Source organism: Anthonomus grandis, chromosome 2, assembly GCF_022605725.1.
Source record: "Anthonomus grandis grandis chromosome 2, icAntGran1.3, whole genome shotgun sequence".
Classification (NCBI taxonomy): domain Eukaryota; kingdom Metazoa; phylum Arthropoda; class Insecta; order Coleoptera; family Curculionidae; genus Anthonomus; species Anthonomus grandis.
In genome coordinates, this window is record NC_065547.1 from 34,450,269 (window position 1) to 34,466,582 (window position 16,314).

General features: G+C 32.4%; 1 protein-coding gene across 4 annotated transcripts in view; it reads right to left on the reverse strand.

Annotated features, from left to right (window-relative positions):
* LOC126733496 (ephrin-A4) overlaps nucleotides 1-16,314 on the reverse strand; it is a 935,043-nt gene that overhangs the window by 752,569 nt on the left and 166,160 nt on the right. For 2 of the 4 annotated variants that reach the window (XM_050436814.1, XM_050436813.1), the window contains one exon: nucleotides 4,612-4,638. The exons of the other annotated variants lie outside the window; for them this stretch is intronic. The gene's annotated coding sequence lies outside the window, so the exon portion shown is untranslated. The remainder of the gene's footprint in view (nucleotides 1-4,611; nucleotides 4,639-16,314) is intronic. 4 annotated transcript variants of the gene reach the window in all.

Here is a 16,314-nt window from a genome sequence, read left to right on the forward strand (position 1 = left end):
GTTCCTTATTCTTTCTTGAGGAATAGCCTCATATTCTTCGATCAGCGCTAGTCGTAAGTTTTGCAAGGTTTGTGGTTGTACAGGACGACGACGAACGGCCCTTTTAAGTTGATCCCAAAGATGCTCTATTGGGTTGAGATCCGGGCGACATGCGGGCCATTCCAATCTTAGGAGTCCAACTTCATCCAGATATTCGCTCACTGATTTGTTCTGAAATGGTGCAGTCAGCATATTTTTCATTTCTACGTCTGTATACCCGCTCACGACCATCCGGCGTCCTTAAACAAACCCTGGATTCATCTGTGAATAGTACGTTTGCCCACTGTTCTAGACTCCACTCAAAATGCGATCTTGCAAACCTCAGACGGTGTTGTCGATGCCGAGGAAGTAATTGTGGACATCTTGCTGGCCTTCGTGAATAAAGTCCAGCTTCTGCTAATCTTCTACGTATCGTTCTTTCACTTACACATACTTCATGAAGTATTCGCAAGTCATTTTTTAGACACACAGCAGTAGATCTTCGATCTCTTAAAGAACTAATGGTGACAAAGTGATCATCAGCTGCAGTGGTCATTCTCCTTCTGCCAGAGCCTTGTCGTCTAGTAAAAATTCCCGTCTGTAAATACCTATTCCAGGCATCTCGAACTGTAGACCGCGGAAATCTCAGAGTACGGGCGACATAACTTTTGCTACGGCCATCCTCTATTAACGTAACAATTCGACCCACATCTGCTGGAGTTATACCATATTGACACACAACAAATTATAATAGTGTCACTGTCAAACTTTATGTCACATTAATTGCGTCCTTAGCCAACGTCGATAATTTTTAACCGAAAACTTGACATTAATTATCTAAAAATAAGCTTCAAATCAGCGTTTTAATAAAAAATTTGCAGCTCGCAGCAGAAATGAAATAATAGAATGAATCAAAAATCGAAATGTTTGAATACATCAAAGATTACAAGGAACAGTATGTAAACAGAATTATCCACCTTAAGAAAAAACAACAGTTTGTTTTACTCCTGTATAATATAGCCTAATTGAAAAATGCTACTTTACAAAAGGATTTAAAAAAATCACAACAAATGTATCTAAACACTGATCGCAAAATCGTGAGAATCTGATAAAAAATAAAAAAAATATATAAAACATCAAACTTAGCCAATATTTCAGGGTGGCGAAATTTTGTGCCGGCCAGTATAATATTAGTCGCTATCTAGACGACCCTACAGATAAGAACATCAGAAATCTTCACAAGGCCTTAGCAGAAACAAGTTCATTGTTTCATCAAAAGATAAATTTTTCTTCAATGAGGGAAACAAAAAACTATTAATTTCAATACCAATTCAAAAATTTTCAGATGAAACATCGCTGTAGGAAAAGAGGAAAAAAGAGATGATTCAGCATCAGCCACAAACAGAGAACAGGTAAATCCTTAGTAGAGTAGACTTTTCACTTGGCAACTCGATCTCCAACTGAAGAAACTATGAGATTGCATGCAATGAGGGCTTTCCTACACATTAATTCATGGAGTGGTCATACAACTCATATGAAGGAGCCACTTCAATGTATTTGGAGGGTCACTAAGCATGTAATACTCCAGTACTATTACCACCAGACAAGCCCCGTAAGAACTGCTCAATAACACTGATGCATTAAAATGTTTGAAGGGATGCCGATATACTTGTGATTGCATGAAACAAGGAATGAAGTATTCTCAAATCTGCTATGATTGCCGAGGAGCGTCCTCCACACCAGATGAAATAGATGACAAAATAATCAAATTATCGTCCAGTTACGATTCCCAATGCAATTTCAAAAGTTTTTAAATTGGCCTTATTTAATAGACTGTAGAATGCATGAAGTGAAGTTCAACATATCTTAGCACCAACACGATTTTTTACCTAAGAAGTGTTGATTGACTAATCTTATAAGGTTTTGTCACTTTGTTCACACTGCTCTAGGGCCGCTTCTTTTGGGGAGTTTTCGCACGACCTCGGGACTCGGCGGACAAAAGTGTTTATAACTTTTTTTCTAATTAGGGTAGAGAAGTGATTTTTACCTTTTTATAATCTAGATATATGAGGCTACAAGTATATTATCTACAATTTTTCATTTGTTTTTTTGTTTAGAAGGAGGAAGCCTTAGAACTCAAAAAAAAATTTTTGTTCGATTTTTTCCACGTGTTTCAATACAGGTCGCAACCACAGAACTACCATTTTTATTTAGGACTTTTTTTGAAAAAATGTTTTTTTTAGGAGAAAAATCAAAAAAACCCAAAAAATTTATTTTTTTAAAACTTTTTCTGTGTAAAATTTTTATGGTGCAAAATTTAGAAAAAATCCATTTGGATTAATTAAACCTGTATCCTTTCCGAATAAAACGGTCTATTAAGTTTAACGCTATCATTTATACAGGGTGAGCAGTGTTCATTTGAAAATACCCTTTTTTACGCTTTTTTTCTTCAAATATTAATAACTTTTTAGTGACGGCACTTCGACATACTCTACAATCAGCTACGTAGAGTAGTTTTTGCTCTACACTATTTTTTTACTTTAACGCCTAATACCGCAATGGCTATGCCACATACAAAGACCATTTTTGCCCTCAAACACGCGGAATTTGTTTGGCTATAATCCACTAAATACCGTTTTGATTCAAATATCACCATTTTCTAAGAAAAACCGATTTTCCATGAAAAGTCAAAAAATCGGTCAGCTGAATATTGGTACCCCTACGGGCCCGACGATTAGGGTACAATAAGTAATGTGGTCTAGCACCCAACAAGTGCGCGTCTCCATGGCAACGAAAACGGCGATTTTCGTCGAAAATAAGACCCTTTTTATAATCGAAATTTAACTACTAAAACCGATTGGAATCGGTCCGGAATTGATGTTAAACTGTTCCTAAGGCTTTATACTATTTTTCCATGTACAAATCATAAGGTAAAAACCTTTTTTTATACCCGAAATCATCGTCTGAAAATGGTCGATTTTGACGTCTACGCGTGATTTTAATGCCGACTTTTACGGCGGTTTTGACAAAATGGCGTCAACGTGGATGAATCGGCTCGGACTTGCTTCCTAATTTCATTGATAAAATGCTTAAAATAGCTCAGAACTTCCTGAAATTGATACGGACTTATTCAAGAGACTCTGAAGAATCCGAATATGTGCATATCTTTTACCAAATCGGGTTCTTTTAGTCGTGATAATTCGCAACGTTTTGACGTTTTAGCATTTTTCGTGTATTATTATTATAATATTCATGCGACACAGTGGTCTATACAAGGCATTTTGCTAGACAAGAATTACAACACAGTGGGTCCTAATGATAAAAAAAAATGTAATCGGGATTTAATGGGTATTATTATTTTATGTGGTAATTTTTTTTTTTTTTTTACTTTTTTGGTATTTGCCCGATTTGAATGAACTTTGGTATCTGGGGTTGATTTAGGAAATAATTATTGATTTTTAACAAAGTTTTAAAATATTGAGTTTTATAGTCACGTGACAATCAGAACTTTTTTCCTATGGGTCCGATTTTATTCAAATTTGGTATTTGGAATTTATTTAGGAAATAATTATTGATTATTAACAAATTTTTGAAATATTGAGTTTAAAGGTCACGTGACTATTAAAACTTTATTCCTATGGGTCTGATTTCAGTAAAACTTGGTATTTGAGGTTTATTTAGGATAAGATTTTTCAATTTTTGCAAAATTTTGAAATATTGTGCATATGTGTTTTTACGTCAAGTGCTGCAGTCATATTAAATATTAAAGCACTTAAATTCGAGCGGAGCTCTTGGTTCTGTAAAGCATGATACCCCAAAAACCGTAGACTCAAAGCTCGTAAGAAATATAACGCGGTGAGTAGCGTTGTCGGAGCAACTGCTCAACAATCTTCAATGGTTATTTCGACTTGAATTGTATTTAAAAAACATTCTACTGATCAAAATTAAGGAAAATTTCTACTGGTCCCAACTGATCAAAGTACGAGCTTCGCTCATACTTGTTTAAACAAATGGAGATCCAACTTTACCCGAAAACTAGATATAGGCCAATTAGCACGTTATCTATTCTGTCAAAAGTATTTAAAAGGGCTTTAAAAGGGAGTATAGTACATTTTTTAGACACTCAAAAATTATTTAGTAATAATCAATATTCCATTCCGTTCCAAAAAAACAAATCCACGAATGACGCAATTTGCTCACCTAACGCAGAAGATTTACCAAAGTTTGGACTCAGGTAAGCGCAGCAGCTTTTATCGACCTGGTAAAGGCATTTGATACGATTAATGGTTTTATTTAGATTGGAAAACCTGGATATCCGAGGATCAGAACTTTTACTCATGGAAAGCTACCTAAACCATCGAACACCGAAAGTCCGAATAAATACACAAAATGGATCATACAAAGAGGTTAAATTCAGTATACCTCAAGGAACGGTGCTGGGCCCGGTTCTATTTAATACAGACATCACTTGAATGCTACAACAAGATTATACAAGTAATGCCATTTGATTTGGAGACGAAACAGTAATATTTGTCGAAGAAAGGCTCGATAAACACTTATTATCGGTTAATTTAGAAAAAAACACGTACTTACCCTTTTCTAGCAATATTACTGGATTACCTGTGAAAACAGACATATTATTAAAATTCCTTTTAGAAAAAACGCATATTGAATAACTAAATGTCCCAATTAAGCTAACTACCGAATCACTTGTCAAAGATTATATTTATTTTATATTAGTTTAATAACATTTATCATGCAGAATTCTTGCTTAGAAACCTTTAATAATTGCTCAAAAAAAAATTAAGGTAATATATGGTTTAGTCATTAGATCCCCAATCGAACTCATCTATAAGCAGTCAGATCTCTTTAGAACTAGAGTCTGTAATGCTAAATTTAAATAAACAAAAATTGTTTTCGCACATAACATCAAATTGTACATTTTTTAAATTTATTGAAATTACCCACAATGTCCATTTAATGTCTTATTTTTTTAATTTAACTTGAAGAAATCTTTTTACTTGTTCGTAAACTTTAACCTTGTTTTTTTGTAATTTTAGTAATAATTTAAAATTTTAGCCAAAAAATTGATTCCTATAAAATTCGTTCTTTGTATATGTCAAAAATACCAGATAAGGAAAGATGTTTGATAAAAACTCATTCATTTACAAATTGTGAAATCATTTTAGTTATGCATGTGATTTCGATTTAGATCTCTTAGATTTAATTTCGAATTATTTTTGGAAATTTCCAAAAAAAAATGGAAATATTTATTTTTATGCCATATTACAGACATTCTAAATTTATACAGGTGTTTATTTAATTCGAAGTATGTTTGTCTTATTTTAATTTTGTTGGAATTTCAGATAAAATTGGAATTAACATACCTTTTTTGCTTGTAAGTTTTATTGGTAAAATTTATCATTTGTACTGAAATTTTACATTTGTGAGGTACAGTGAAGTATAGTGTTTATTATGGAACGTCAATCAAGAAATTTGACGGCCGAAGAATGTGCGCAGGCAGTCATTTTACTGGAAGAAGGCTGGAGCTCTCAAAGAATTGGAGAGAGATTTGGAGTATCGCATACATCCATTTCCCTATGATTGAGCATTATAGGGAGACAAGTCAGCACTTAAGAAGACCTGGTCAAGGCAGACATCGCATTACTACATAAGTTCAAGACCGTTTCATAAGACTCTCTGCTTTAAGACAAAGGTTTGTGACAGGAAGATTGCTGCAGACACAGCTACAGGAAGCAGATGGACTCAGAATTTCAACAGATACTGTTCGTCGACGCCTAGCTGAATCTAATCTGAGACCAAGAATCCCCCAGCGCAAGGACCAGCTTTGACCACAAAGCATCGTAGAGCACGGTTAACTTTTGCTAGGGAACACATTAATTCGGCCAATGAAGACTGGGAAACAGTTCTTTGGTCAGATGAAACCAGAATTTGTCTCTATAACTCAGATAGAGTATAAAAGTTTATCTCAGACCAAATGAAAGATATGCCCAATGTAACTTCCAGAACACCAGATTATTTGGTGGAGGGTCAGTTGTATTTTGGGAAGGAATCTCTTTAACTGCTCGTACTGACTTGGTGGCTATTAATAATGGCAGTTTAACAGCTGATAGGTACATAAGGGAGATGCTGCAAGGACATGTGATACCATTTGGCCCTTACATTGGTGAGAATTTTATGTTTCAGCAGGATAATGCTAGATCGCATGTTGCGCAGACTGTTCAAAATTATTTTATGTTGGAAATTAAAATATCGATTGACCAGCAATGTTTTCAAGAACTTCCTAACCCTCCTAACACTTTATATCGACTCACTGGCGATATCGTCCAGATATGGAATAATTTGGACAAAACGAGATAAGGCCCATAATTTTAAGCATGAATAATCGCTGCCGTGCTGTTATTCAAAATAGGGGAAGAAATACCCCTATTAATTATTAATTATTTTTATTAATATTAATAATATTTTTGATTTTTGAATTTTTTTGTTTTTTTTTCTATATTTTTGTACGTTCTTGACATTTTTCCTAATGTAAATACTTTTATTACGTTATAAAACGAATATACTTAATTTAAACACAAACATATTTGATCATTATTATAAATTTTTTTTTCGAAAATATAGTAGTCGTGCGTTAATTTTGCTACCCAGTGTATATTTACCAAAATTACTGACGACAAACTTCATGCTTTTCAGACTCAGGCCTATATATTTCTATTTTAAGTCACCCCTTCTTGTTAGCATAAGAAGATAAATTCGTGTTATTCTTTTTTCTATAGTGTTAGAATTAATTGTTTTTTGTTGCATTTGATTGTAAATATTTTTTTTTATATACATATATTGGTACCTGCAATTGGCCCTTAGGCTGTTAATACTTAATAAATAAATAAATAATTCTACCTGATGATGACGAGGAATTAGAAGAACTTATTGATGATTAGGACCCTAAATCGAACCAATTGCTTCAGTCAGTCTCTACTTCCATAGATAGTAGCAAATTCAATTAACGTTTTATGTATATATTTTTAAACTATATGTATTTTTTATTATCAAGACTTTCATTAAAGGGTTTTGTACCTTAAGTCCATTTTTTACGTTTCAAACACATTTAAATCAGAATAAGAGTTTTTATTTTGTAAAGCCGACAATTTGTCAAAAAAATTTTATAAGAATTTACGTATAGGATCTGCTACAGGATGGATATGATAATATAGGATTTCCATATAATATATTATTATTTCATGTATTACATTTTATCGTGTTATTATCATGTATATCATATATACCATTTTATTGTAAAAACGAGAAAAAAACCGCTTTAATTTTTTTTAGTTGAAAATATCGTCGTTCCTTGTCCTGGCATATTTTGCTAGTAAAATAAATAAATAAATCTGGCCTTAATTAGTTAACAGTAAAAAATATTAATATAACGAAGTCTGGCAAATATTGCTATTCTACTTAACCATCACATTACATGAGAAAATTGGTTTCCTTTAACAAAACACAATTATAGTAGTATGGGTCCAACTGACGCTTAACAATTATACTAATTTATGAGACAAAACTCAAAATTCCAGCACCAAAATTAGCCTTAAGATTAACAAAGATAATCCTATTAAGAATTACAGAGCGGTGATAACAGAAAAATGGCACACATGAAATTACAAATAATTAAGAATGTTTAACAAACATTTTCACAGTAGTTGAGCTTGAAAGAACCAAAGACTCCAACAATATTTTTCTTAAGTTTAAATTAAGATAATGGCGATTACAATAGACAGTTTTCAAAGATGCATATGTTTTGACGCTTAACATAGACATAAACGTTATCTTAGCCGTTATTTGACAGCTCTCCAAAAAGTGTTTTCGAAATAGGTGACACGTTTACCGCTAACCTAACGATAGCAAGAATTTCTTTTTCATTGTTTTCTTTTTGGTTATTACTCCTTACATTTTCTAACCATTTTTTTGGATATTAAACTAACTATAGATATTTTATTGATATTTGGTCCACAATATTATATCTAAGTTAGTTACGTAGCCTTATTTAAAAATTGGAAAGTAACTAGAGTTACAATATGATTGAGGATTTTGCAGCTCTAGAATCAGATCACAATTATTGTGTAAGATGTTTCATTTTGCTGGATCAACCAAGGAATTATTTGCTAGGATATCCATTAGAAGTATTTGGTTATCTTCATCATTAAATCTGACCTACTAAAATACGTCTCTTGAATTTTGTCTTGACACTGGAATTTAGTTTTGGGTTCATCGTGATCATTATGCAAAATAAAAAAAAAATAAAAATATCTTTTTACTGTTTCTGACAAAAGGAGACTAAATAAACTTACATTATTAATTATTATTATTTGACAATAATGTGAACAACATTAATGCGCATGCGTTTCGCTATGTTTATGGCTATGCCTATAGTCCGTAAGATAGCGGAGGGTATCGGTAGGGAAATACGATAAATGACACTTCAAATGTCATACATGTCAGTTAGTGGTTACCGGTAATACTTTTTAATGGTTTCGAAAACTGCCTAATGCAACAACTTTAAACCATAAAATTCTTCCTTTCTCACTTCAGCAACGTGACGCTCAAATTTTAGTTGTGAATCCAATAATAGACCCAAATTGCCAAGAGCCACATTCACATACTCAAGCGGAATATGACCAATACAAATGTTTATATTATCTTCAATACAAATGTTTATATTATCAAAAAGTCTACCTTACTCTAACTTGCAAATACCATCACGTTAGATTTGCTGAAGTTTAAATTTGAATTATGTTCTCATGATACATGGCAAATTTGTGTAAGTTCATTATTAGCCTCATTATTGGCTTCAATGAAGTTATTAGGGTTAAATGGAAAATACAGTTGCGTATCATCAGCATAAGCGACAATCTTGCAGTGTTTTGAAGAGGTCACTAAATGCGACGTATAGATAATAAAAAGTAAAGTATCCAAAATCGAGCCCTGTGATACTCCAGATAAAATATTTAGCTTTTTGAAACATTACCTTTATATGCTTTAAGTTGTTTGAGAAAAATAAGATGTAAGTAATTCCAGAGCAGGTAACACTGGACAATACTGGTAAACTAATTATTATCCTTTAATGTCCTTTAATCCAAAAAAAGAATTATGAATTTTGTATAATTTAATTTATGAAATTTTCACAGAAATGTCTCGTTTAGGAGTTATTAGTAAAGAAAATTGAGAAGTTGTTGGGACATCTTGTATAAAGCACAAACAAAAAATTGATTAAAAACTTCAAAACTTCCCTTTTCACGTAAATTATTCTTTCTAGCATTTCAAGCTTTCCGAGAATTATTTAGTCTACAAAGCCAATGTTGTCTGGCCTATTAGTGGTAAAACTGTTTTATGTTTTGAGCATCACACCAAAATTTCCAACTATAAGACAAACAGAATTTGGTTTATAATTCAATAACTACTGTAATAATAAAAAAAAATTTTAGACCAGAAAATTTTCTAAAAATTTTAATAAAAAAATTTTTGTATTTTTTGCGTAAACATGATGAGTTACTGAAAAAATCAATACTGAAAATTATTTTAGATCATAACACTAAAATTAGTGAACTAATGAAAAAAAATGATACAAAAGTTTTAGACCAAAACATATTTTATTAAAAATTTTCCATTTAATCCCATTAATTTTTTCGTAAATATGGTAATTTTTGAGTAAATTAATTTTGAAATATATTTTGGTTCATAACTCAAAAACTACTGGTCTTACAAAAACAAGTGTAATAACCAAACTTTTAGACTAAACGCTTTTACCAAAAGCCGAGATTTTTCTTGTAACCGTAACAGTTTGCGAAAAAAAGAACTTTGAAACTTCCAAACTGAAAATCATTTATCGATATCATTGCTTTTTAAACTTCAACAAGAGATCAAAAATAATGACTCCCAAGAAAAAAAAACACCCCAGAATATGAAGTAGCACGCCTTTCAAGGGAACCCAAACACACCCTAAAATAATATTTTCCCCGCGGTTTACGTAATTATTTACTCGGCGAGACGTTTTATTTATTTGTGCGTGTGCATTTCAAACATTTCAGAATTTTTTCGTAGACCACCAAAGACGCGCCTCCACCGGTTGTATATCCGAAAGGACCGTGAAAAAACGCCCGATTTTGACTGACGCTGAAAATTGCCTCGATGACAGTTTTTTATGGCGTTAACAGTCTTAACTGATGACGGGCCATCAAATTAGCATTTGTTATGGGAATAAGTAAATGTTTCATGTGTGTTAGATAACGGTGGAAAGAGATATCTTTTGTATATACTGTTATGCCTATTAAGTCCTTTTTTTAGGCTCGTTGAGCTTTAGGACCAACGAGGGGTGAACCTTCGAAATCCTTGAATGAATGTAGTAATAAGGAAGTTTATCTTGGCTGTGAGGTCTTTATTGTTCACCATTTAAAAAATACTTCGTTACGATCTTTCTACGATGAAGGATATGTAGAGCTCCGGATATATAGAAAGCCAAAAAGAAAAGTTAATAATCGGAGAATTTAGGACAGTACGATCATTTCTATGGCAGAGTATCGAAGGACAAAAGAGCACAGTAGGGCGTGTCGATATTGATATTCAAGCATCTGCGGAAGCCTATAACATCATGAGAACCAATCAGCAAAAAAGGATCAAGTAACAATATTTCGAGTATATGGGGTTAACGATGACACCATAGTCGGGAAAAAGGAACCCTTTGAGCAGCTACATCAAGGGGTTACGAAGGTCGGTCGGTGTAGAGAGATTGTAATACTAGGAGATTTAAATAGCCGTACAGGAAACAGATAAATGTTGTTAATGATAATGAACCTACACTAATAACATTCTGCCAACAGAATGTCCTGAAAATTATCAAAGGGTTGTTTCCTCATAAATAGATACATAAATATGCATCGACGCAACACACAAGAAACCTTTGATCTATTATAGACTTATCACATGTAGACCACCTCTCTAGGGATCCACACCGTCATAAAAGAGGCCACATGTGGTAGCGATCATGATCTTTTAATTACGCCCTTAGAATAAGATCAGAAACAAGTTTTTAGAAGTTTTAAGCTATATATCAACACATATAATAATGTTAATTTAACTTATTGATGTTGAATTTTGGATTAAAAATAAAAAGTAGAAATAGATACATGTTATTCTAAGCGCAAAAATGACAACTTCAAGGCAAAAGAAAATTATTTACCTTCTTATTTCTAAAACCTCTTTTAAAAAATTTGAAATGGCAACACTGCAAGCAAAAGCTGATGTCGTCTTGCGAAATGTCATCTTGACAAACGGCTTTGTGTTTACATTTGGCATTTGTGAAGTTCTGTGTTTTTTGTTTAGTTTTTGGTTGAAAAAGGTTGAGTCCTTTCAGTATTTTTGTGAACTGTTACGATAGTAAAAACTCATGCCGTTTGTGCCGTCACCATGGGAAAAATCATATCAAGGGACGACCGTCGTCATAAACGTAGAATAATAAAAATTTATTAAGAAATCTATAATAATTAAAAAATATTTAATTTCCATAAAAATGCTTTTTATTAGATAAGTAGGTACCTTTACTCTAAAGAAATACGCTAAAAAAACACGTTATCTACATTCATTTCACTTTAAATGTTGACTTCTTTATAAAGTATCTTATCATATTTTATGGAAAAAAATCATATTTTATTAAAGAGGAATAGTATAATTTTGCGCCTGTCAAAATAAGTGACAATTTTTTATAATATTACAAAGTGGTTTTTTTTGCCATGTCTACATAGGCATTTGGCATCATTGCTTCAGAGATGTTGCAAGCAAACAAACGGCCCATAATTCCACGGCAATGCTAATTCTAGCCTTTGAATGTTCTAAGGAAACAACATAGAAAAATAGGCTATGTACATACCATATAACCTGTAAGGCTTGGACTGCGAAAGCACAAGAGAGCTGTACAGACAAAGGCTGGAGGAGAAGCTACAACTTACTATATTAAAATATGCTTAAAAGAGGCAGCGAAGGAGACTAGTGGGATGAGGATATAAAGAAAAAGATACAGGACAAAAAATATACATATGTGATATATCTCAACAACAAAACAGAAGATCATAAGAGGACGTTCAAAAGAGCACAAACAGAAGTCTGAGGGAAAATAATATGGAAGAACGAGAAGTGGAAAAGGGGATCTAACATGCTCAACTGCTATTTTGGAGAGACAAAGACCTGCAAGTATTGGAAAAGATGACATGAATGACACATGAAAAGATAACTGAAGACCGTCCAAACCCCAGAGAAAAAAAAACGACAATAATAATAAAGAAATATCTGCATCAAATATCAGAATCAACAAAAAATAGGTTAAAGACATTTTTAACTATCTTAAAACCAGAACCAGGAAACATTCTCGTTGAACTGATCAAGTATAGTTCAGATAAACTACCTGACTGCAGTGTCAAAACTGCATTAATACTGGCTAAATACCAGAAAAATGGAAGCTGTCGTATCTGACACCAATGTATAAAATGGCAATGCCTTGATCAGCAAGATCTAAGTTTTAAAAAACAGAATAAAACGAGATTATGCCGATCACAAGGCCGAAGAACAAGCAGGATTTCCAGCGGAAAGATCAACAATTGACTATCTATTCTGTGTAACATAATTATTAGATAAGATGTCGGCAGTTAACAAGGGGAAGCATTTAGTATTTGTCGGCCTGAAGAAGGCGTACCACAGGATACTAATAATATTATAAACGCAGTAAGAAGCCTAAATGAAAAATACCAAATTAAAATCAAAGTCGCAAACATCTCGACGGAATTTGCTCCAAATAAAGGACTTAAACAGAAGTGCTACCTTTCACAAATCGTATTTAAAATATAACTCGAGAGAGTGTTAATGAAATGGAAACGGAAATGTTCAAAGATGGATATCTTGCTTAACCATTTCACATTGTACTTAGTCAGCTTCGCTGAAGACCAACCAGATACATGTAGCCCAAGATTCTGATGATATTGAGTATATGATTCGAAAATTCATTGAGGAATACCAGAAATTAGGAGTTTAAGAGGAAGCCAGCAAAACCTAATTTAAGAAAATGGTCAAAGAATAAAACACTGCCAAAAGTACAAATATCTAGGCATAAATATTACCAACGATGGAATCTTGGGCAATGCTATTAAAGTTAGGAGGAGTATACAAGAAAGGAAAGCTGTGTCGATGTTGAACTACTCCTCTGAGACCAAAAAATCATAAAAAATAATAGCAAAGAAAACCTTAAAAGCAACGGAAATAGATTTTTTTTTAAAGAATTCGCAATGACCGAATACAGGAGATTATAGGATTATATGTCATCTATAATTTGGCACATTATTATAGATGACATAAAGACAAAACAAGAAAAGTGGTACACTCATATTCAGAGAATGACGTACGAGTAACTGGCAAAAAAAACATTTCGACAATTATGTGGACTCCAGGAGAGGAAAATCAAGGAGAAGCTGAATAGAAGAAATAGATAAGGAAATAAGAAATGGAGGGATGGAAGAAGTCCTTTGCAATAATAAAGAACAAATGAGACTAGTTATGGGAAGACGTCGAAGAACATTTAAGTTTGACTTATTTATTTATATACATAAATATACTCTATACAGTGCGGCGTGGTAAATTTAAAAGATTGATGTTCCAAGATATCATTCCATTTATTTGTAATAACAAAGATAGTTTCTTTAGTGATAATTTAATGCAATTATATTCTTTTGTTATTTCACCCTTTTTAACTTTTAAATGAATATTAATGGAATTGTAGTCAAAATAATAGTTTTAGTCTAATAACAAGTTTGAAATATATTGAATATCGATTTTCTCAAAAACTATTAGACTTATGAAAAAGTATTTTTAATGCTTTTAAATAAAAAACTTGCAATTTACAGTTTTTGTCATCAATTTTTTTTTTAATTAGTCCAGTAGTTTTTAGTTTGATTAATTTGAGTTAAGTAAAGTCAAATACATTTCGAAATGAATTTACTCAAAAAATACCATACTTACAAAAAACATATATAAAGATTTTTAATAGAAAAGTTTCTTATCTAAAACTTTTGTTATTATACATTGCTTCATCTGTGCAGTAGTTTGTGAGTTGTCAAAGCCAATAAAATAATTTTAAAAAATATTAAAAAAAAACATACAAAAATCAAACAAAACAAAAGATCACAATACATAAAATATAAATACATATTCTACTGTAAACCTTTATACAATAAAATAAAAACTCTTATTACAAAAAAAAAGAGAGAAAAGTAAAAAGTTTAAATAAATGAATATTGATAACTTTCGGATATTATTTAATAAAAAAATGGTTTACTGCATAAAATGCTCTCTCCAGCAGGTATGCTTTTAAATCCTTGCGAAATGTGATAAAAGATTATATGGATTTGATTTCAAGTGGACGATGGTTGTGCTTTTTTTTGCATTACAAACGATAGAACTGTTTTATATTTTTGTAGATGTAGATGTTTTATATTTTTTAAAGGATTCTTGATAGAGTTCTACTACTTACTAGTCTCAGTGAATAATGAACAGCTCTAGTGTGGTGTAGTTTAAAAGTGTGCTCAAATTGAGTGGCATTACACGCACTCCAAAATGAAAGGGCATAACGGAGATGCGACTAAAAAGTGCGTAATATACTGATCTAGACGCTACCAAGTTTAATTCCCTGAAAAATGATCTGAAGTGCAAAACATGCAGAACTTAATTTTTTGGATAAGGCATCAATGTGTGATTCCCATTTTAAGGACTTGTCTATAATAAGTCCCAAAAAATTTACAGAATCAACGACATCTAAGCTGGTGTTATAAAGTAGAAAAGGTTTTTTATAGAAAGCGTATTTTTGTAAGACATTACTTTTTAGACGTTAGGACACAGAAGATCGCACCTCGATTTAATATAGTAACTAGGTCATTTGATACGGTTGTATGTATTGTCTTAATATCCGGCTTAATCCAAGTAAAACTTATATCGTCCGCAAATAGATAGATTTGACCGCTGATGTCCAGACTAGCGATATCATTTATAAACAGTAGAAATAAAATGGGCCTCAAGACTGATCCTTAAAACACCCCACATTCAATTGGTTTGCAACAAGACGTCATCATATTAACCCTTACAAGCTGATTTCTGTTATTAAGATAAGTCTTAAATACTTCAAGAGGCGTTCCTTTAAACCCAAAGTGCTCTAACTTATTTATTAGAATATTATGATTTACACAGTCGAAAGCTTTAGAGAAATCGCAGAAAATTGTTGCTGTCGAGGGATTGTTGTTTAGGCAGGCGCATACTCTACTAAAAATGGAAAACATAACATCGTTGATGCACTTGTTACTCAAGAATCCAAATTGATGGGAATGTAAGTATTTTATATTTAAACAGAAAAGACTAAAGCCTTTTTTTAACCATTCAATTATCTTGGATAACGAGGGAAAAAGAGCAATTAGACGATAGTTGGAAACTTGTTTTATATCACCTTCTTTATGTAGGGAAATAATAATTATCATCTTAAGGCAGCTTGGAAAAGCTCCAATTGTATAAATTTTCATTGGGGAGGTATAAAAGTGGATCATAAGAAGGAGTTATGGTACTCATTAGGTTTTTGCAACATTTACAAAACAACTATTAAGGGAATCAGGTGAAGTAAGGATTGATCCAGACGAAAAAGGTCTATTTCTTAAGTCGTTCACAACAGACCATGTTTCCTTGCCATAATTACCTGCTTTAGCCAGCCTCTTATTATAATAAATATCCTTGGCTTATCCCCTTATGGTTTTGTGATCCCCTTAAGTTTTTCTGTAAGGTCTGACAAAATTTTTTTAAGGTTGACGAGAATTTCTTGTGAGAAGTGTGATAATGATCGCATATTCTTGGCAGATAAACATAAGCCTCTAGTAGACCAGGGTTTATGATATTTGATTTTGACAGGCCAAAGAGGAAAGGCTTGAAAAACAAGCCTAAACAATGACTGGTAAACCTATAAGAATCTTCCAATCAGTGATTTGACATAGGTGTTTGAAGTTCTTGAAGAAAATTTTTATATCCAAAAATATGCCGTAATTTGCGTATCTTATTTATTTTTTTGGATGTTATAGAAAATTTAGTCAGTACTGCATGGTCACAGAACCCAAAATTAAAAACAGTACAGTAAGCAAATTCCAGATTAAAATATGACAGGACATAGGTAGTCTATAGTAGTAAAACTGGTTTTAGATATTC